This window comes from Setaria viridis, chromosome 8 (genome assembly GCF_005286985.2).
Source record: "Setaria viridis chromosome 8, Setaria_viridis_v4.0, whole genome shotgun sequence".
NCBI lineage: Eukaryota > Viridiplantae > Streptophyta > Magnoliopsida > Poales > Poaceae > Setaria > Setaria viridis.
In genome coordinates, this window is record NC_048270.2 from 32,864,791 (window position 1) to 32,889,122 (window position 24,332).

Below are 24,332 nucleotides of genomic sequence, written 5' to 3' on the forward strand. Positions count from 1 at the left end.
AGTCCCGGTTGCAATTACCAACCGGGACTAACTCCCCCCTCCATTTTTGCCTACCGTGGCGCACCCCCTTTTGTCCCGGGCCAACTTTAAACCGGGACAAAAGGGGGCGCATCGAAAGCCAATTCTCTACTAGTGTACCTAGGCATGGGGGTTGAGATCAAGCTCCGCCTCCCCGACACCGCCTCTCCTCCTTCCTCGTGCCTTGCCTCCACCGCACCTATGCCCAGCGGAACCTCTTCTTCAACGTCGCCTCGTGGACCCTTGCCGCCATGGCCATGCTCCGCGTCCGCCTCTATGGCAACGATGACCGCGCCCCCTCCCGCGCGGTACCTGCACTCAAGCGCCGCCCGCGGATGGACGCCGGTGTCAGCCGCGTCAAAGCAGATGATTGGCGCGGAGGATGCCATGCCATTCGTCTCCCTCGGAGGTGTGGCGGCATGGAGCGGCATGATAGGCAGTGTGTAACATCCGTAAAATTCACCAAGTTAAATCACCCGCTAAAAATTTGTTTTCAAAATCTTTTTACCGTTGAACTCCCAAAATTCACTTCGTGGCGATTTCACTATCCCGGCACCCAAAGCTGACAACCTCCCTTTTATCTCTTTTCCTTCCCGCGAATCCCACCGCATGCCGGACGAAAAACCACCGCGCGTGCTCCGAACGTTTTCGACAATCACCACGACTCTTCCTTTCTTTTCTCTTTTTCCGCTCTTCCTTTTTCTCCTTTCTTTTCTTTGTCTCTTTCTTCTTCCTTCTTCCTTCTTCCTAGCGCACGCCTGCTGCCTTCTCTTCCCTGGCCGCGCACACCTACCTCGGCCCCCTAGCCATGCCTGCCGCGCCCCCAGCACCCAAGCCCCCCTCTGCCTCCCCTACCGCACCCCCTACCACTCCCAGCGCCGGCCCTGGCCCTGCGCCCGCGCCACGTTGGTGAGCCGTGCTAGCCGCGGCCAACACCACCAGCCGCTCTCCTCCCGCCACCTATAAAAGGGGCGACACCCCGGCCTCCCTCGCCACTCCACCGCCCGTCTCGTCGCTCCCACACTAGCCCTCGCACCACAAGCCGAGCGCCGCCGCCTGAACCACCACCCAAACTGCCAGCGGCGGCGCCGCCTTCCTTGGTGCCGCTCACCCAAGGTGAGGGCCCAAATGGAGACCCCTCGCCCTCCCCTACCTCCCCCACTGCTCGATCTTGCCACCGACGAGCTTGGCCGGCTGGCCCGCTGTCGGATTCCTTCTCCCCATCCAATGTTCCTGAACCGAGGAAGAAGAAGAGAAGAATACCCCTTTTCGATCTAGCCCCCTGCTTCTTCCTTCTTACAAAATGGACGGCGATGCTTGGCGATGGCGATGACGCCTCAATAGGAGGCTTCGATTGAATTAGGAGCGGCGAGAAACCGCGCCGTCGCTAGTTCCGCGCGGTCCGGCGAGGAAAGCGTGGCAGATTCCGACGAGTACGACGCGCGTAGTCCTTGCGCCAGCAGCATGGCGGAAGAGCAAGTAAAAAGTAAAACTGCTTTCGAAAATGGGCGAGGAATGAGACAAAGAGCAACGGCAAAAAAATATTAATGCAGATGCGGGCGGTTGGGGGCGCGTGTGGGTGCCGGTTCCGTCCCCGGGCCGTGGGTGGGTGTGGCGACACAAGGCGTGTCGGTTGGCATGGGTGCATTCTGTAAAAAAAATGCACCTAAGTGCAATGTAAATATACATTATTAGAGTATTAGAGTATATATACGACTCAATATAGCATATGGAGACAGGGACTAGAAATGAAGCGCGACGCGGTTTGATCCTTGGAATCCCCAAGGTTCAGTTGCCCTTCAGCTATCCTGCAGCAGTCTCATAATTGATTTTTATCCCTTGCCTACTTGGGTCTTGGAATGTTGCAAACAGCTTTTGTAGGCCATGGCCATACTACACCCCACCCGTGGAAAGTAGTTAACGCAGTAGAGTACACTGCTAAGCTAAGCATGAATCAGCATTGGTAAACAAAATTTTCACTGACCTTAGGATATGACGAGTTTTCTGCCATCCATCAAAGGATTTTCTTTTCAACAGCTCCTAGATTTTTTTTTTGAAAGAAGTGATCCCAGAATTTTCTATGTAAAACCAACCGTGAATCCATCAGCTAGGCCTGGGACAGAGCTAATAATACTCCTATGAACGTACAGTTCATCTCTTTGAACGTACGTATGCATCCTACCTAAGGATAAGGGTATCCACGGTCACCACCGACTAGCATACTGACCGACCTGATAAGTGGGCCCCGCCCGACCATGGCGTGCGGGGCAAAGCATGAAGACACTGAAGCACAAGCTCGGAGGCAGGGCGAACATATTCCCTCCGGATATTGTGGGACATATGTTATAGTCCGACACAGATTGCTTTGATGGAATCCTATCCGACCTGTAACCCTAAGTCATCAGCCTATGTAAGACGACCAAGGATACCTCCCGAGGGCATGTCAACTCTTCGCGTCCCATACCAGCAATACATTCTACTAAAACATAAGACGTAGGTAATATTCTTAGAAGGCTCGAACCTGTCTAAATCTTGCGTCTTGCGATCTCCCCCACCTACAAATCTACCACCTAAGTAACTCTTTGCTGGATTGCCAGTCACAAAATCTGAAACTACCCCTATCAACGATTTTTGCAATATTAGACTCACTGTTAATGAGCATGCGTATGCGTCGTTCTTGATTGAGTTTATGGGTCGAATTTTTTACAGACGCGAATTCAATGTTGTTCGAAACAAGAGACGATGGCACCGGGTAAGCCCAGATCATGATTGCATGGTGGCCCGGGACCGACCAAATGCACTAATTGGGTTGGGCTGGACGGCCTGCGCGTGCGACGATTAGCAACTGATGAACAAACCACACTCGAGTAGTGATCGCTCGTCCGTAACCCTAAGAAAAAAATGTGCCCGCCCAAGTGATCGGAAACGGGAAACTTTGCTAATATTGACTTGTGTGTCCGCTCAGGTCTTGTATGTACACAAACATCAGACCTTCTAAACAGGCTCTACTTTAAATTTATTAGGACACGTACAACAATTTAAAAAGCTATTGTCTGTGAACTATGCCAAGTCACACACAGACAGCTAAAAAATAACTTGTACAGCGAGTCGTATGTTTAGCTATCTGCAAACTATTTAATCCATTTATAGAGTTGGTAATTAAGTATACCTTTGATTTTTGTAGCCATTTTTATGCTTGAATGAGGGCATACTGTACACCGCTAGCAGTGCATACTATATACGAACATTGTGCCTTGTGCTTGAATTTTTTAGAAAGTACTTTGAGCACACGTGTTTGAAAGAAGATCAAACAAGCTTTCCAATCGTATAGAGTTACATACTAAACGAATACGACACCTATGAAGTTTGGAAGAGATCAAATAAAAGGCAAAACTAAATGAAAAGACCTTATTGCCCTCAAAATCTTATCTCTTCACCGTGTCATGGGAGGCCGTGACTCTCGCTCATTATCCTCCCTCTCGCCCGTCTCTTGCATCCTCCCTTCTCTCTCATGGCTCTCGGTGGGATCCAGCAGGCAAGGACGTGGGCGAGCTTAGCACGGTGGGCGTGCAGCATCACCATCACGGGGCGCTCCGGGGAGAACTAGTGCCGGCGGAGCAACATCATACAGTGCTCGTCGCCGGCACTGGCCATGGTGTTTTGGCAGCATCTGGTAAATGGGGCAGGGGATTTGGCATGCGCGGAATCGATTTTGCTACCATCCTCGTTGATTTCTCATGCGCCGCAGCTGATCCAGAGGAGCCGTCGTTGGCTGGCAACAAGTCGTACAATGGCAACTGCGTTGGCTATTTGTTCTCGGAGTATGAGTCCGTGCCGTCGCCTCAGCGCACATTCAACAGGCACGTTCAACAGTTTAGACGCCTGCCGTCTGCAGCAACTGGTCATGTCACATAGAGATAGCAATACAGACAACTTATACAATGGGTTGTCTGTTAGGCTATCTGCAAGCTAATTAATTCTTGTATAGACTTATAAATCAAGGTGATCAAATATGGCTTGGGAGCACAAGCCCCCATCATCCTTTCACGAGGCGACGGCGTACAATAGTGCTGGAATGGGTGATATGGCTTGGGAGCACGAGTCCCCGTCGTCCCTTCGCAAGGAGACGGCATGCCCATCTTTCGACTGAGTTGAGAGGTTTTTTTGCAAAAATAGCATCTCCCGGACGGTAAAACGACATACGTTGTACATGCCCAGATGAGGCGACAACCTCCTTCTCTCTTGACATTAAATAACTGTACATGTCAGATTTCTTTGCTTCTGTGGCTCTATACAGATGGGTTGTCTCGCTGTTGTACTTGCCCTTAGAGTGCAAGTAAAAAAATGCATTCCGGTAGATCCTCTACTTGGCTCCCCATTTTGGGGTGGTCTCCAAATTCCCTCTCCATCCTCCATGCAGAAGCAACATGCATACATGCAGATGCTAGATATACTTCCAATAGTCACAATTCATTGGGGTGGTCACCATAGAGTTCATGCTGGCCAACCTTCTCTACTGCTTTGAGTGAGAGCTGCCGAGAGGGGTTAGGGGCGAGGATGTGAGTATGGAGGAGGTCGGAGGGCTTTCGGTCCACAAGAAGATGCCGCTCCTGCTTGTGCCCACTAGATACAAGAGCCAGTGTTGATGATCATTGTTGTTTATTACTTCTATAGTGTTTGTGAGGTGGAAAACAATATGAAATATTGGTTAATAAAGGACGTGGGCACCTGTGGGATAGGAATTATTATTGTGACCGAAAGGTTGTATAATTATTTGTAAGTTGATAATCATACTTTTTGATGCGGCTATATCATATTTACTTGGTTTACTATACTCAGTTTTATTTGACAAAACGATCACATTTACATATTATGTTCATGGGTGATCTTGGACACTACGCGCCCCACCCCCACATGCCCGGCCGTACAAAGAGTGTCACCACCACAGCTCGATCGGGATCCGCACAAGAGTGTCAAGTATAAAATTACTTGCTGATTGGAGTGATAGAGACCTCAAAGACCATCATGCTTAACAAGTTTATATATGGACCGCCTAGACCTGCGTAGTATTTTAACTAAAACTAGAAGACGCAAAAGCACAAATATTGCCGGTACAAAACCATGACGCAGCACACCGGCCGTGGACATTTGCAGGACGCAGGGCATCGCCGCAGAGCATGCGTGCGGTGGTTCACCATTTTTTGCTTTTTTTTTTGGGTTTTCAAGTCTACAAGCTACTGCAACGACGATGGAAGGTGAGGCACCTACGTCGCGCACGCTTATCTTTTATTCAATCGTCGACGATATGATGACGACTACTACACTACGCCGTCGCCGTGCGGTGGTGGTACCTTGTGGGCACCAGCACCAGCGGCATCTTCTGGTGGAACGTCAGCCTGCCGGCCTCCTCCATGCTCACGTCCTCCGCCGCCATCCCCTCCGGCAGTGCCCAGTCGAAGCAGTAGAGTATTAGGAGAATTGTTTGATGAACAAGTTGAGTGGGAATTCATTTGAGTTAACTGTGATGTCAAAGAAATGATTAGAGCATCCCAATGCTAATAAACGGATTATATTAGATTATATATTTATATGGACTTCAGTTTCTTTGTTTGACTTGAGAACTTTTTGGTTGCCTGGTTTTGTTTTGACAGGGATCATAATTAGTGCTTGTATTAGACCTTCCAGCACGATGCTAGTCATCGATCTAGATCAAGAGAGCAGAATTGTCTACTGTGTAGCGTTAAGCTAGACCTTTGACAAGGTCAGTTCATGCATCTAGCTCGATTTGATATTCCAAGTTGTAGCTATGAGCTCATGCATGGTATCTACTTTAGCTAATACAAGGACCGACGGAGGATGTAGGTCATTTCATTTGTAGCAAGAAAACGCCACAGCTTGCAGCAAGGTTTGGTTCGCCCTATTTATATTATACTCCCATAACTAAGCCGTGCACATGTACCACATAGTTAACTCTAGTTTGGAGAGGAGGAAACCTGTAGCCCCTTCAACCTAAGAGATCAACAGTGGCCGCCATATCTTTGATTGCCCTAGCAGACTTGTTCTTGCATCAACAATGCCAATGGCAGGTCCCTGCCACCACCCTCTTTCTTCTAGTTCTCCTCACGCTCGCTCTTGCAACAACAAGAGGCTTCTCCACCAAGGGGGCCGACTCCACCTGCCGCCGGTCCATAAAGGTTGCCTGTCCTGGGCAACCTGCACCAGATCATGGGCGCGCTGCCCCACCGGAGCCTCCGCGAGCTGGCGCGTCGCCACGGGCCGGTGATGCAGCTGCGGCTGGGCACGGTGCCGACCGTGGTGGTGTCGTCGGCAGAGGCGGCGAGGGAGATGCTAAAGCCGCACGACTCCGCGTGCTGCAGCCAGCCGGTCACGCCGGGGGCGCGGCGGTTGTCGTACGGCCACAAGGACGTGGCGTTCGCGCCCTACAGCGACTGCTGGCGCGAGATGCGCAAGCTCTTCATCGTCGAGCTCCTCAACGCGCGCCGCGTCCAGGCCACCTGGCCAGCTAGGGAAGCCGAGGTGGACAAACTCATCGGCCGCTTAACCAGCGGAGGACAGAGACCAGTGTACCTGGAGGATCACATCTTCACGCTCATGGACGGCATTGTTGGCACGGTGGCACTTGGGAGCATATATGGTTTAGAGCAGTTTGCCCACAAGAAGCACTTCCACGATCTGTTCGATGAGGCCATGGGTGTAAAGAGCAGCTTCTCCGCCGAGGACTACTTCCCCAACATCTTCGGTCGCCTTGTGGACCATCTCACCAGCCTTGTCTCCCACCATGAGAAGGTATTTCGGGAGCTCGACGCTTTCTTCGACAAGATTATCGACAGGCACCATCACCCCATCCCGCCCCACACCGGACCATGGGTCCGGCTTCATCGACGTCCTTATTGGCCTCACCAAGGTGCACGAGGGCACTTTCAGGTGGTTCACTAGAGACCACATCAAGGGAATGCTATCGGTACGCAACGTCATGAACATATAAAATTTAGAGTAGAAAACAGGATTTACGGAGCTATATATTATTTCATTTATAACCGTTATGCATACAATCTTTCAGGATACGTTCATTGGTGGAGTTGACACGAACTCGGTCACAGTGGTCTGAGCCATGGCTGAGCTGATTCGAAACCCGGAGGTTCTGAAGAAGGTACAAGACGAGATCAGAGGAGCGGTAGGCAACAAAGAGAGGGTAGAGCCGGACGACCTGCCCAAACTCAAGTACCTTAAGATGGTGGTGAAGGAGACGCTATGGCTACACCTAGTGGCACCGCTTCTAGCTCCGAGGGAGACCATGCGGCACTTCAAGATCTATGGATACGACACGCCTGCCAAGACAAGGGTCTTTGTAAATGTTTGGGCAATTGGCAGGGACCCTGCAAGCTGGAGTAACCTCTTGGAATTTGACCCAGATAGGTTTGAGGGGAATGGTGTCGACTTCAATGGGGCAAATTTTGAGCTTCTGCCGTTCAGCACCGGATGTAGGATGTGCCCTGGAGTGGCCATGGGGGTGATGACGATAGTAGAGTTCACGCTGGCCAACCTGCTCCACTGCTTCGAGTGGGAGCTCCCGGATGGTATGACGGCGGAGGATGTGAGCATGGCAGAGGAAGGAGGGCTGACCGTCAACCATTTGTATCAGTCGGTGCATGATATAGTTGGAGCTAGACTCTTCAAATTAAATGATAATACCCCATTAAGCACATGCCTATTTGACGGTGCATATATGCATGTTGTTGAACAAAAATTCCTTTTGCAGTGCAGGCTCTGGCAGGGTCTAATAAATTTGGCAAGTTTTTTAATAATCCACCAAATTTTTGACAATTTGTTGAGTAATATAATTAGAATGCATGACTAGTCACCCTTGAACTAGCAAGCGCCCTAAATTCTTTTCTTTTAGTGTTTAATTAACTTAATCAGCAGTTAGGCCACTTCAAACAGTTTGACTTGCCTGCCCGGTAGTATTACTCTCTGACAGGGTCAATTCAGTACATGCAATTCCAAGTTCCAACTGAGCCACTGAACGAAATTTAAATGTCAAACTCATGGAATTCTAATTTCCAAGTCCATGCTAGCTTTTTTATACCCAAAGGTAACACAATCCATGCACGACTCGACCGATACGAAGATGGCTGCCTTGCCGTTGCCCGCCCTCGACATGCCTCAACAATGGCAGCTCCACGCCACCCTCGTCATCATACTTCTCCTCGCCTTCCAGTTTCTAGTAGCGAGAAGCGGCTGGTGGCGGCATGTGTAATGCAGCCTTGTTCGTGGAAGGAACGATGTTCCGGTCGCCGTCTGGGTTGCCGGAGGAACATGAACAGCTCCAGCACCTCCTCCCACAGCGGCGGCCACACCGGAGCCGCCCCATCAGCACCACAACCTCGCCGGTCTTCACCATCAAAAAGGGCACGAACTTTCCTGATCTGCAACCCTGTCTCCCACCACCACACGCTGTTGCCCTTGCCACCGATAAGGGGGTGCGAGTTCATCGGCACCACGCTCCTCTCCCGCACCGTTTGCCGGGTTCGACGCCATTTGCCTCACCCTCCATGGTGACTGCCCGCGCGTCCGTTCATGCAAAGATCATCCTTCCCCAACTGATCTGGTGAACTCTCCAGGGGCGTCGACCGCCTGGGTGAAGAGGAAGAGCACTTGTAACAGATATTGACGGATAGGTGGCACGGATCAATTAGTTGGCTTGCGGATCAATGAGTGTCCCAAAGAGTTACTCTCTCCGTAACGTGTTTTTCAAAGTGGCGTTCCACGCCACACGTAGCACGGGCCATCTATTTACAATTAGGATGATTGATTATTGTCCAGTGTGAGAAGCGTGTCTATTAAAGTACCAGCAGGATTTGAAATTTTGAATCATGGCGGATCGGTCGAGGTAAGTTTGTTGAAGCCATGATCACCACCAACAAGATCAATATTACCTATAGTGGTATTGCCCTTGTCATTCTGGATGGTCCCAATTGACTTAGCCTGATTTGGAACTAAAAGACCTGATGCACCATCAACCAACCTGGTTTCATGTTACATTTCTGTAATACGGCAAGCTGCTGTAAGTGGTAGACTCTGCAGAAACCAAGCTGGCAAGCTCTGTAAGAGTTTGCAAATGGAGTTAAGACTTGAACTTTGATTTGTACTGTATTATCTTTTCGTAGCATGTTTTCAGTTTGCTGCTTATTCATGCGAAAAGCATGCCGTACTTTTGCACAACGGTAGGCAGAAAGAACATAAACATATGATTCTTATCAGTTTTCACAATGGTCAAGTGGTATACTATTGACTCCAAAGGAGCTAACATATAACATATTTCATTTTCTCTTTATTTAAATACACCTGCCTGCGCCGCAGCCCAATCGCCACCCTAGCCGCTGGTTTAATTGGCTGCAGGGAGGAACTCGTGCTGCTGCTCTCGTGCTTGGCTGGAAGCTGCGGATGGTTGTGTGCTTGCTGATTTGGGGAATGGGTGCTGTGGATTTAGGAATCGAACAGGAAGAAGGATTGGGAGGAGCTAGCGCTGGTGCTTGGTGATGGATTGCTGCTTGGTTGCCTTGGAGAAAAAAGAACAGAGGGAGAGAAAGAGAGATGCTCACGGGCTTTTGAGGGAGAAAAAGGGAGAGACAAGAGTGTTTGGGAGATGGAGAGGAAGATAAAGTAGAGAAAGCATACATCTTTTCAATGGCCATTAAAAAAATATAGATGTGAGTGGAAAAGTATGGATGCAAATGAGAGTTTGTTGAGGTGTGCCGAAAAGTAGGGGACTGGAATGTGGATGAGCGGCCAAAGTGTTTGATTTGTCAATGCACACCAAACCCATGATGTACTACTCATACCAGGGCGGCAGGAAGATTATATATGCACGAGTGTTATAGTACAACAATGACCAGGAAGCATAGATAGAGTTGAGAGGAACCAGCTGAAAACAGAGGAGCAACATCTGTCTTCACAGAGAACTCAGAGCAACGTCTTTAGAACAGAGGATTTATTACCCTTTTTGTTCACTTGTGGCATGGGAGTGGTGGATAAAATTAAAATGCAGGCAGTGTTATGTGCAAAACTGTTATGAGTTTATGGACACCTGCAGGTCTACATTGTCTGAGAAAGACAGACCGGTGAGGAGATGTTGGAGGAAGCTGAAATGCCCAAGGGAAGTATGGCCAACTTGGATTGCAGGACCGTTGAGCGGAAGGCATTCAATAGTGTGCATAGATGCCTTCTGGTGCTAACTGATCGAGAACATCCTTCTCTTAGAGCCTCGCATTCGTATTCTCCTCTGCCTCTGCAGCTGCATGTGCAAACCCCAGCTCAGCTCCCCAGTTCGGCTGTGTGTTCGGTAGGTGTGCGTGAGCACAGCCACTGCTACAGGATTTCTGCTCAATGGAAAAGCAGCTGCTTCAGTAGCCAACGAATTAACTCAAACTTGTACATTTTCAATTCAATTTGAGATCAATGGGCATCGAAATATTTAAACTTTTAATAGCAAACAAGTGTTAGCTACTAGGCTCCGAATATTGAAATATGGGGAACCCTGTTCTTGAGTTTTAAACGTTCTGAGCATGATTTGCGAAAATCTAAAAGTTTCAAGCCTACGGTTTACATGTGATGCAGTCTGTGGTCGTTCTCTTTCCCACTTTGATGGAAAGGGAATATCGACTATGTGGAACCAGTGTTCCTCAGCACGTTTGTATGTCTTGTTGTTTCATATATATTTCTTTGGCGATATATTTTTGCCTTCAAGTGCACACATGATCTGCTAATTACTTTTAGGGTGTCGAATAGTGTGCAGTGACACATAGGTTATGTTATGTTGTGAAATGGTATTGTGTGAAAGAGCTGAACAAATTAAAGGTAATAAGAACTACACCATGACTAATGACCTACAACTGTGTACTATTATTTTTTTTACGTGCATATATTTTGCATTCATGCTTCTATAACTCCAAGTTTGTGTGAGCTAGCTAGACATTAAGATCTTGATATCAAAACCATATAGGATGAGTTCGGCATGAAAGGAAACTTGGAAAGGGTGACTACTGCATACCAGAACTGTGAATGGCTATTGTTCCTAAACTGCACGGCGCAGTTGAGATCAGAACCCTGGTTTGGCATCTTTTCAGGTGGGGTTTATAACCCCACCGTCGCCCACCCTCATTTTTTCTTGCAGCGACCCTACTGTTTCCCTATAAATAGTGGCCGGGAGGATGTTTGGTGTATTCACCGTACTTCTGTTTGTAAGTCACAAGAGACATAACTGAGCCGAAAAGAAAAATGTTGGCACAAGCTTGCTAGAGGAAGGCTAAGATGTTGGTGGAAGCTGAAATGCATACTACTGAGGTTGATTTGATTTAGGTCAACTATGTGCCATTCCCCTAGCCCTTTATCAAAATTTCGCGTGATGACACGAAAGCGAATGACCTCAAATATGATCACTGAGGCCGTTGCCAGTACTCTGTTTATCGCTTGCTTTTCGACGCATCCTGTGCCTTAATTTAAGTTGAATAAAATCTAGTTGCATTGGCTAGCATAGAGTGCATGTGATGTTTCAGTTTGTTCCCGGGTTTTGTATGGCCAGAGGCGTGCATGCATGTGCACAACATGGCCCGAGCGTTGAGCTTAATTCTATTCATGCCACAGCACTCATGGCAGCATTGTTCCGCACCGTGAGCGGTGTGGCTTGGGAGTCGTGCAAGGAGGCCCATGTATCCTGCGTATGAATATCAATGAGATCACTCAGCGGCACCAATCTATTTGTTGAGGTTACCCACCTTTTCTCTCACTGCGATGTACAAGCCCAACTAAATATGTCTGCAACTTCTCTTGCTGCAACTGTGTCCCAACGAACTTTTAAAGCTTTCTCAACCAAATCTGATTAACCCTTAAACCAACGACATGATTCCAATATTTCAGTTAACAATAAAAAGAAACCATGTTGAAAAAAAATCATTACAATGTCGCGTCGCACATTTCACTCTATTTCAAAATGGAGAAATTGTAGATTATGAACTACTATTGAAGATCTTTCTTCAGCACCCCCAGTATATTGCAGTGGCTTCTCAATTGGAAAATCTTTTAGCCCTAGTACTTCTTCCTATCACAAACTTAATCCATCTAGGCTTAGATAGATTGGCAACAAAAGATTAGTATTATATATATAACCATTTTGAAAATACCTTCATAGTATAAAAATATTTTATATAAGATAATATTTTTCACTGATATTTCTAGTCAAATCCAAATGTGTGTAATAATGCAGTTTCCGCTAGCTTTGAGGAACACTCATGTTGGAAGGCAAGAACATAACATTTCTTCAGTTTTACTTCATCAGTGATTTGCATAACATTCAACAATAGAGCAATCAGTGGCCAACAACTGGGAACACTAATGCACTTTTTGAGGATGTACACTTAAATATGCCTTATGAATCGCCTCAGCATCATAAAGTTTGAAAGATAATAGATGAATGCAGATGCCTTCCCAGTCATGTCGTACAAGAATCAAAGTAGCATGCTCGTCATGATTATTTGCCATTGATGCATACCAAACCCATGATGTACCTGCGCAGGAGGGCAGGCAATATATGCGCATAGACGAGTCTTATCAGTTAATCTGACAAGGTAGTATAGATAGACTCCATAGGAACTAGCAGAAAACTGAGGAGCAACATCTTTTTTCATAGAGCACTCAGAGAAAAGTTTTAGAGTGATTCCTTTATTTGAGGATTTAGTTTTGGTTTTCGAGCAGGGTGGTACTATGGCAGTCTGGCAGATAGTATAGAGGCAATATATGTGTAGTTGTGCAAAGCTTTATGAGATTATGGACAACTGCAGGCTTTACAATGACAGTAAAAACAGACGAGGGTGAGATGTTGGAGGAAGCTGAGACGGTCAAGGAGAGTACAGTCCATCTGTAGAGCAAAGACGTTGAGAAACCGCCCCTCAACATGCAGACAAGATGTCTGGCCGATCAAAAGGGACTTGAACCCCTTTGGTCACTGTCCAATAGGGGAGGCATGTGCATGAGGCTGCATGAACACCTGAAGGTTCTATCAGTAACTAGTAATTATCGTATCATGTGTGTGATGGGTCGATTGAAGTACATTGCTAATTGGCGAACTGTTGCCCAGTCAAATGAGTTGCTCAAGCAGATATACACCTGCAAGGCTTTGCGATTCGCTTCTGTAGGAGCATCCCAATACCGCCGCATCGTGGCACGGATCCAATGGAGTGGCAGTTGGCAAGTGGAAAGGTGGAGCCATGGAGGGCTCATGTGGCGATTATCTATGCTTAACGAGAGCCAGCCCTCTCAAGTTGAAGACTGACCAACCACTATTCTTCTTTTTTAGTTTCCTTCTTACAAAATTTTAAGCAAGTCCTTTAAGAAACAGTGGTCCAAATAACCTTTGAGACTCGAACTCGGGTAGCAAGTTAAACTAGATAGACTAATTTAAGGGCAGAATACGTGCCGTCCACGGATCACATGACCTAGACCAGTTTGCATTGACACCGTCCCATCACTGCGACATGGGCTGTGTCTGATTACAAACTGCACCGGCACATGAGTAATGTGATGTATTGGTTTTGAAGAATTAATCTACAGCTCTAGCAAGATTCTCCTGATAGAAAAGTAATCTGTGCATGACAAAGCTCAAGCAATCATCTAGCATTTCTTTCCTAGTAAGTCCTAACAAACTCTTTTTTTCAGAAATAGTGTAGGCCAGCTGTGTATAAGAATATAAATAGCATCGGAAAATTTTCCAGCGAAATGGGATAAAAAAAAAGATGTTTTGGTAGATGTAGGCTAGTAAGATGGAGGTGGGAACTGAAGAGCGCTGATGATTTGATCTGTTTCAACACTTTGTGCCAATCTCGCCTCGCAATCTGGAAGCTACCTTACCATCTAACATGACAAATGGCTCCTGCAGCGCGTTTGGCCTGATGGAAGCATTAATGATCGCACACCGACAAGAACTGCGTTGCCAAATGATGAAAACAAACAATGCCAATAAGCTCTCGACTCTGCCATCTTACCTCGACCAATACTTAATTGAAGTCAACAATTAAATCTAAATCGTTAGGTGTTTGATCCGGCTCAGTAGCTGTTCGGCATTTGCATCTTGTTTCTTGCATTGGCTCTGAATGGGCTGCTGTCTCCTTTTGTTTGAGGTTAGTTAGATCCACTGCAAGCCATTCGCTTTTTCTTGAGGTAGAAAAATTAGAAATCCTAATTGTTTCTCGGCGACGGTGACAGCTCAACACCGCGACAACCTAAGCCAATCTTCGAGATATGCAATGGCTGCACTCGATCGGTCAGCAATACGGCCCAGTTCTGCTGCTTCAGAATTTCGTGCAACTGCCATTAGTGAAACTGGATAGATTAGTGTCAGCAAATTGGATGCAAAATCATTGATGGGTTAGTTGCCTGCATACATATTATATTTGTTGAATTCTCATTTTTGCGATGCGCAAGACTTGTTGGACTAATTTTGCATTAATGTCTTTTGAAAATGGAGCCGTCAGATGGGTGGCTGAACATGAGTGATTGGGCAGTGGATAATAATTGGGAGACTCTGTCTCTCCCAAATTATTATCTAATACTGTCTTAAGAGATAACAGAAAAACATGTTTCAACAGTTTTGGTTTTGGTGCCTGTGAGTTCAGAACACCAAACAGATGCAAATATTTATCCAGTACTGGAGGCACTCTTCGAGATCAGTTTTGATGCAAATTAGTCATTCAAAGGAAGTGAGCGACAGAGCTGGATCCATGGAAAGAGAGTCGGAGATTGTACCATTCCGAGCGGTTTAGATGCTATTAGTACTTTACACATGCATGAGCTAACAATGAAAAACATAAAGTACACGTTCCTTACTGCATCCTTGTCTGACCTAGCCGAACATTTGGATGATGGCCACCAATCCATTCATGTTGAATGAGCTTATCAAACAACATGATTCACACATGATTGGGAACAAAGGGCTCTAGCTACTACCTGATCCTAATGTTCAGTGCGATAAAAAATGTCTCTTGGAGTTCACTTCTTCATTAGCTTCGGTTAGAAAACCACAGGTGATGAAAGATGTTGTAAGAAACTACGCTTGCAAGATTAGAGGTAAGATGAGGTGTTAGTGGAAGCTGAAATGCAGAGGCCACATATTTACAATTTAGGCTGATCGATTATTGTCCAGTGTGAGCAGCATATCTAGCAAAGTACGAGCAGCATTTGAATCACGACAGATCTGTCAGTGTAAGTTTGTTAAGCCACGCGATCACCACTGACAAGATCAACATTACAGATAGTGGAATTGCCCTTGTCATTCTGGATGGTCTCAATTAACTCAGCCTTATTTGGAAGACCTTGTCCCAATTCAAAGAGTTCATTTTAGGTGTGTTTGACTGTTTACAAGCATAATTTATGTTTTTGACCGAAACAAAGCAGATAATCTGAAATGGATCTGTGAACATTGATGTAGAGTGAGATGAGCAGCGCCAGCAAGGTGTCTGTGGCAGTGAGCTCCCGAGTAACAATGCATCGCTCACTCTTCCAACGCATGGCTAATCGCCTAGCTAGATGCATATTAGGTCTAAACTAGCATTAATCGTGTCCTACTCCAAAACTGAAGTTCTTCTGTTGAAACGATAAACACGCCATTGATACTGAAGTTTGGAGAACCCACACCATTCGCCGGCAAGTCGACGACCACAACAAACAGAGAATGTAGAGGACTCACCAGACTCTGAGTCGTAGAGTGCCGGGCTGATCCTCACCAGATCTTGTGCTGCATCGTTGGGGCTCGTACCGCCGCTGCAAGTTGCTGACGCGCCGCCGCACGAGGAGGGGGTGACGACGAAGGCACGAAGCCAGAGCGATGGGCATTTGATCCGGCTTGGTAGCTGTTCGCCATTCGAAACTTGTTTCTGGGCTGCGAATGGACTGCTGTTCTCCATCTGTTTTAGCTTAAGATCCACTGCAAGCCATGGGCTTTTTCTTGAGGTAGAAATGGGGGACAGCGATAGCGTCAGAGACAGCCCAAAACCAACTGTGCCAGGCTAAGCCCATTTACAATACATGCACGGGCTGAACTCGGTCAGCAATACGGCCCATTTCTACTGCTCAGAATTCCGGATAAAATAGGATCAGCGCAGCTGTAATTAGTGCGATGGGATGGATTAGTGTCCCCAAGTTGGATGCAAAGTCAGTGATGGGTTAGTTACGTACGTTTTCTTTATTGAGTTCTCATTTGGTGATGAGCAAGAGTTATCGAACCAGTTTTGCATGAATTTCTTTTGAAAATGGAGCTGCCAGAGAGGAAATATGACATGATAGGTTGGACTTTTTTGGAAGAATCCATCTAGGCCAGTGGCGGGCGCAGGATTTGGACTATGGGTATTCAAAATTGAAGATGGCAAGAAAAAAAATGACAGACTAAATTATAGTTTTATAACACATAATAATTAAGTGGTAGCAGCATCATTGATTAATAAAATTTATCAGAAATTGAAATTGTCCAGCTACTAATGATCAACATATCAAAGTGGCAACATGTGAAATAAATAGAGGCTAAAATAATAAAATGGTAACAAAGATTATAACTTACAAGCTATAGGACAACTTCTCCGGTTCAGGTTGTCTCTTCTTTGCAGCAGCCCTTGCCATGAAAATCCTCAAATCAGTAGCGGCACTACCCTTCCTCTTCATGGTTCAAACCTAAAAGTTACACAATTTCAAGTTATCAGATATTTACAATTTCACTTTAAACTAAATTCATGAGCATCCACATTTTACAAGTTGATGTGCTATTCCAATTTGACATACAATTGAAAATGCTTACCTCAATTCACAAACAATCAGAAAAATCAGCAGTTCATAGAATCACAGATTCACAAATTTGGGGGCAGTACTGAATCGGACGGCGGCCAGTATAGCACGCCCGCGGCCCGCCGCCGCCTGCTCGCCGGCCGCCGGCCCGCCGCGGAGCCGCTGGTCCGCCGCTCCGGGGACCAGTGGCGGGCGCGTGTGCAGGGCCTGCAGGCCGCAAGCGCCACGCCGCCACCTGCCGGCTGCCGCGCCGGGCGCCGGGCGCGCCGCGCGCACCGCGCCGGCCGCCCGCGGCCCCGCGCCCGCCGACGCGCCTCCGCACTCCGCAGTCCGCCCTCCGCCCCCCAGCCGCCGCCTGCTCGCCGTCGCCGGCCGCCGTGGAGCCGCCGGCCCGCCGCAGCGCCGCTCTGGCCCCGTGCGCGTGCAGGCCAGGTGCGCCGCGCCGGTCGCCCGCGGCCTGCCGGCTGCCGCCGACGCGCCTCCGCCCCCCCCAGCCGCCGGGCGCCGCGCCGCCGCCTGGCCGCCACCGCCGTCCGCCGGCCGTGAATCCCTACCCGTGAATCCCTAGCGGCGGCGGCTGCCTGAGTGCCTGTTGTGTTGCGTCACTTGCGTGCTCAGGCGTGGGGGGCCGGGGGGAGCACTCAAGTGGGGCGATGGGCCGGATGGGCCGGTTGGCCAGTTGGGCCAGAGAGGGAAATTGACCTCCGGTGGGCCTTTTTGAGAGAAATAGGTGTGATACTTCTATATTTTTGTTTTTTTCATACATATACCTAAAATACACTATATATATGAAATTTTTTGGCAAAAATAATGGGTATTCAATTGAATACCATTGAATCTACGTGGGCCCGCCCCTGTGGGTGGCTGAACATGAGTGATTGCGCAGTGGATAACAATTTGGAGGTTCTTTCAAATTCAGCAACAGAATGTGTAAAGAACTAACGGAAATAAAGCATGTTTCTGAGTTGAGATCATCAAACAGTTGTGAATAATTTTCTAATGAAGGCACTCTTCCACATCAGTTTTGATGCGGTTTGCAAATTATAGTCATTCAAAGTGAGTGACAGGGCTGGGTCCTGGGTCCATGTACAGATTGTCAGAGATTGTACCATTCTGAGTGGCTTATTAGATGCTATTACTACTCCCTCGGTTCCAAATTATAGGTCGTTTTAGCTTTTTTAGATTTATAGATATTATTATTTATCTAGATATAGTGTATATCTAGGTGCATAATAATATCTATGAACTTAGGAAACTTAAAACGACCTATAATTTGGAACGGAGGGAGTACTTTACACATGCATGAGCTATTAGTAAGAAACATAAAGGATACGTTCCTTACTACATTTTTGTGTGAGCTAGCTGAACATTTGGATGATGGCCACCAAATCCATGCATAATGAATGAGCTTGGGATGAAACAACATGATTCACACACGATTGAGCAACAAAGGGCTCTATAGCTACTACCTGATCATCCTCTGTTGTTCAGTTCAAGAATTTTTTGGAGTTCCACTTTTTCCTCTTGTACCAACCATAAATCCAAAATGGAAGGTTTCCCTATCAATAATAGGATGGTGAGGTACGCACAGTTTCATTAGATTCTTGTAGAAACAGCCGGTGATGAAAGATGTTGTTGTTAGAAACTATATGCTGGAAAGATTAGAGATAAGATGAGGTGTTACTGGAAGCTGAAATGCGCAGGGCATCAATTTTGAGTGTAGGATGATTAATTATTGCACACAATGTGAGAAACATATCAAGCACAGCACATGCACGTTTGTATCATGACGGATCGGTGGAAGTAAGTTGGTTGAAGCCACAATCACCAATAAGATCAACCTTACATACAGTTGTATTGACCGTGTCCTTCTGGATGCTCACAACTGTCGTCTCAGCCTGATTTGGAATTAAAAAAAAGACCTGATACACCATCAGTCAAGCGGGTTTCATGTTACATTTCTGTAATACGGCAAAGCTGCTGTCAGTGGTAGCATCTGCAAAACGAAATTAAAGCTCGCAGGCTCTGTAAGAGTTTGCGATTGGAGTTGAGGCTTAAGAACTTCGATTTCCATGATTGTATCATCTTTCTAAGTTTAGCTTTCAAACCGTGTTTTCAGTTTGCTGCTAATTCATGCCAAACCCATACTGTACTTTTGCAAGACGGTAGCCAGTATATAAATTTCTTATTCTTTTTTCACATTGAAGAAGTAGTACATGTACTATTGAGTCCATAGGAGCTAACATAAAACATAGGCGTACATCTTGTTATATACGCAATACTGTCCAAAAAAAAATGCTGTCCTAACAGGAGCGTCCTATAAGTCTATCGGAAGATGTTTAAGCGTATGAACTATAAGGCCCACATTGCTACACGTCAACGGTCTCATAGATCGTCTCATGCAGTGCCACGTAGTATTTTTGATAATATGGAGAAGAGAGAGAGCGAGGAGAGAGAAATAGGTCGTTGCTTCGCGAAACAACCACCTCATGAGCTAAATTGTAGGACTACGAGACAACTTAACAACCATTGTACGTTAATGTTGCCATGCAACTCATAATATTTTATTTTTCTTATGCACAAATTAAGGAATTATATACCACTAACAGATAACTTATAGGACAACCCATTGTACAGGTTATCTATTGAATCGTCTCAAGATTACGTGTCAATGCATGAGACCGCGTATTAAACGACACCAACGTACTTGGGCTTAGTAAATATCGAGACGCTGTTTTCATTCCGTTCCGACTAGATTCTTAAGGACGCGCCGCACGCGTACATTTCCAAGCCCGTCTATGACTTTTTTGCGCGCCTTTGCTTTTTTCACGCCAGTTAGGCTTTTTTCCGCATGCACCTTGCTGGCGCCTTCGACTTTTTTCTGTCTGCGCTTCTGGTTCTATGCTATGCTGCGCGCCTTTGACTTTTTTCACACACAGTAGATAAGTGAGAAGTTTAATATTTTTTGCTAGGCACGTGGTTTGAGGTGGGATACTAACCGGTGGGGACTTGCAAGTTTAATAAAGTTTGCAGGTAAATATTTTCATGGATGTGTAGGCTGTTCTGTAAAGCTGTATATTGACGCCGCAGCACCGGCCCATTACTGCGACATGCCCCAGTCATTTTTGGCAGGGATGCATGGGCTGTGTTGCCTTAGCAATGCAGATTGATAAACTGTGCTGCATCTGCAACTGCATGATAAAACTCGATCGAGCTGACAGCATCCGTCATTTCCTTACCCCTAATGAACCTTTTAATAAATAGTGCAGGCCACCAGGATGTAATAACACAAATAGCATCAGAAGCTATGTATTAAACAACTGTTCGACCTGCTGGGAAGACTAACAGCTATCACTTATTGACTCGATCCACGCAGACAAGAACTGCGTTACCAACTGATGGAAACAAATAATTCCATATCAGGCCCAAAGTTGACCACATATTTACATGGATCAGTAATTGTAAAACAGCCTAGCGGTAATGATATGACTAGTGTGAAGCTGATTGTCCAGCTCTGATAACTGTTGCTTTGTTGAACATAACCGCTATTCGAATGCATAACTAACTTATTAGCTGAGCAGCTTCCTTTCATTGGTGCAGTTACAGATTGGACTCGATGGAAAATTTGTCATGCTCTGAGTGAACCATAGACTTAACTAGATCTTTGGAACCGCCTCGAAATCATGAATTTGATAGAGAACAGATGAATGCAGATGCTTTCCTGGTCATGCACTACGGGAAACCTCAAAGTCGCCGAGTGTAATTACTTCGCCGAGTGCATTTTTTCGGGCACTCGGCGAAGGACCTTTTTGCCGAGTGTAATAGCAAAAACACACGGCAAAAATCTAACACTCGGCGAACGACCGGTTTGCCGAGTGCCACCCAAAAAACACTCGGCAAACACCCAGGAGACACTCGGCAAACTTGGACACTCGGCAAACTGACGACCACGTGACTTCCCCGTGCCGCCGGCGGCGGCCCTCCGTGATGGACATTAGTCTTTGCCGAGTGTCAATGGAGGGCACTCGGCAAAGGCACTAGTTTGCCGAGTGTCATGATGGGACACTCGGCAAAGTGGCCTGTATGCCGAGTGCTATGGGGCACACTCGGCATACTATAGGGTTTGCATCGGCAAAAATAATTTTTTTTCCCTCCTCCACCCTCCAAACTTTTTACACTCCACATGTATGGCATTTGGCACTGCACGGTAGAAGATGGACTATTTTTTGACCTGTTTGCTATATTTAATCAATTAATTTCATTTAGAGTAATTTTTTGATTTAAGTCAAATTTGAACTGCAGGTGGTTGGAATAATGGAATAATATGAGTGGAAAAATCATATTCATGTTAGTGAGTCCAAATTGAGGTCTCACCCAGAAAATGAAAAGAATAGTGAGTCCAAATTGAGGTCTCACCCAGAAAATGAAAAGAAATTTCGAACATTTTGCTAAGGAAACACGACTACGAACGTGTGGCCAAATGATTGTTTAATTCTCAAAAATACAAATGAAGTTTGAAAATCATGAGATTTTGCAAGATGCTATGATTTCGTATGAAGAGGCTGTGGTAAAAAATTGACAAGGTTTCGCACAAGTTTTGACATATGATGTTTAGAATTCGAAGCATCTCCGGAGAGGATTCATAGAAGTTGAAAGGATCCGGTAAGATTTTGAGATGAATCAATAAATGTAATTCTCATTGAGTCCAAATTTTTTTTTATAGGCTATAGAGAACATAGATTGGTTCATGTCAAATTTTGGGAAATTTTCAGATCCGTTTGGTAATTTTTATTCATTAATTGCACGTATATGAATTTAATAGATATAAATTAAATATGAGCTATAAATCCATGAAATAATGGAACAATATTACTTAAAAAATGGAATACGCAATGTTTAGTGAATTTGACTAGGTTTACACAAAGTTTACATACTTTTAATTACTAAAAGTGTTGTTGCACATACAATATAGGTACGTTTTTGCCGAGTGTCGCAGTAGGGCACTCGGCAAAGACATTGTTTGCCGAGTGTCATCCCTAGGGCACTCGGCCAAGATTACCCCGGGTCCACGTGACAGCGTCAGTACGCAATTCGGGGAAAAAACTGTACTTTGCCGAGTGCCCTTGATCTAGCACTCGGCACACCGTTTGCCGAGTGCTAGATCAGGGGCACTCGGCAAAGGCTACCCCGGGTCCATGTGACAGCCTCAGTACGCAATTCGGGGAAAAAACTATACTTTGCCGAGTGCCATGGATCTAGCACTCGGCCAAGGGTGTGCCGAGTGCTAGATCAACAGCACTCGGCAAAGGTTTCGAATATGCAATGTAATCCGCTAAGTCCCGGCCGCACATACACGCACACAACCACACAACCGCTGACCGCCCGCGCTGCACGCCTCCCCGGCCGCCTGCCCCGCTAGCCGCCCGCGCCGCCCGTGCCGCCCGCGCTGCCCGCCGCCGCCGCCCCACGCCGCCGCCTGCCCCACACCGCCGCCGCCCCACACCGCCGCCTGCCCCACGCCGCCGCCCGCACCGCCCGCCCCAGGCCGCCGCCGCCCGCGCCGCCCGCCCCAGGCCGCCGCCGCCCCACGCCGCCGCCGCACGCCGCCCGCCCCGACGCCGCCCCGGCCGCCCGCGCTGTCCCGGCCCGTTGCCGCTCCGGCCGCCCGACGCCGCCCCGGCCGCCCCTGGCCCGCGCCACCCGCGGCCGGCCCCGGCCGCCCAACGCCAGCCCCGGGCGTCCCGCTGCCGGCCTGCCCCGCACACGCCCGCCGCCGGCCCCGGCTGCCCCTGGCCGCCCCGCGCCGGCCGGCCCCGACCCCCGGCCCCGACCCTCGGCCGCCCCACGCCGTCACCGCCAGGCCGCGCCCCCGCCGCCGCCCTGCGCCCGCTCCTCCGTCACCCCTCTGGTAAGTTTATGTTGCCGCTACACATCATAAATTAGAGTATGCATGAAAATTGGAAATTAGAAATTAAATGTTGAAAATACTAGAGAGGTGGTAGGATGTGGTAGCATTTATTTTATAAATTAGAGGTATGGATTTAGAAAATTCGAGAAGAAGGAAGAGTAGAAATTACAAAATGTCGAAAAGAATAGAGGTGTGGTTGGTTGTGGTTGTGGTTGTTGGCCATCGTGCCAACTCTTTGGTGAGATTGTGGTTGTCGGCCATCGTGCCGTTTATTATGTTGTAGGTTTTGGAAACCTCCCCGTGCAGGGGAGATGCTGCCGGAATTTTGACTTAAACAGTGCTTTGTTTCTTTTGTTGCAGGAGAGGCTTACAAGGACCGTCCTCGACTCGTCACTTTGCAGGATAGCAAGGTGAGGCATGCTACACCTCTCTTTCCGTATAATGTTCGTATATCACGTAACCTAGTTAGGCGTCTCCCGTTCGAAAGAGATACGGTTAGAAATATGCAGATCTTTGCATATCTATAATCGTATCTGTTTCGAATGGTCCACGTTTTTTGGACAGCCCGAGGATGTGTAGGTGGGTTTAGTATCCATGGTCTACTCCGACCCGAGATAAAATTTCGGCAGCACCTCCCTGTTGTTCTCTAGATACACAATCTCCTATCAAGGTCGTGTATTTGGAGAACAGCGGGGAGGTGCTGCCGAAATTTTATCTCGGGTCGGAGTAGACCATGGATACTAAACCCACCTACACATCCTCGGGTATATGCGTGTATATGCAGGACATCTATAGATGCCAGGAGGGGTTCGAGGCCAAGGTGAAGGCCGTCTGTGATGTAGCCGCCAAGAAGCTCGTGAAGGACATGCATTACGAGGCGCGCATCCAGGCCATCATAGAATTCAACGCTCAATACAATCGTACGAAGGTTAGAAAAGAGGAGGCAAGAACAATGAACATGACTAAGGACCAATTCATGAGGGTAAGTAAAGAACGTTGATGCTTACTATTTCTGATTAATTAGGCTCATTTTCTTTTTCATACGTCACACGCTTGATGATGTAGGTGCCTCCGTGGTGGTGTCGTGCGCATATGCCGTGCTGGGAGAGGATGGTCGACGTGTGGTTGGAGCCTGGGTGGTTGGAGAACCACCTTTCTTGCCGGCAGCGGCGTTTGCAGATGCCGACTGCATTACACCATCAAGGCAGCCTAAGCCTTGATGAATATAGAGAAAAATGGGTACGCAACTTCAATTCTTTATTGTAACGTTCAGTTCTACGTAATTTTTAATGATTTTGTATTTTGCCGCAGTCGGCGTCACATGATGGCCGACCTTGCTCCCAGCTCAAGGCATGGGTCCTCTCCAAAAAGTTCAAGGCGACGGCCAATATAGATTTCAACCCAGACGACCCGTCCGAGGCGTACAACCACCCTAGCATACACAGCCGCGTCAGCGAGTATACAAAGATGGCTAGGGAGGTTCACGGGCCAGACTTCGATCCGAGCTCCGAGGACATTGATGGAGAAATCGTGATGAGGGTGGGAGGAGGCAAGAAGCATG

The 24,332-nt window shown here is 47.3% G+C and overlaps 1 pseudogene; it reads left to right on the top strand.

Moving 5' to 3' along the window:
* Positions 1-6,097: 6,097 nt before the first annotated feature.
* LOC117834530 (4-hydroxyphenylacetaldehyde oxime monooxygenase-like) overlaps positions 6,098-24,332 on the top strand; it is a 42,819-nt pseudogene continuing 24,584 nt past the window's right edge.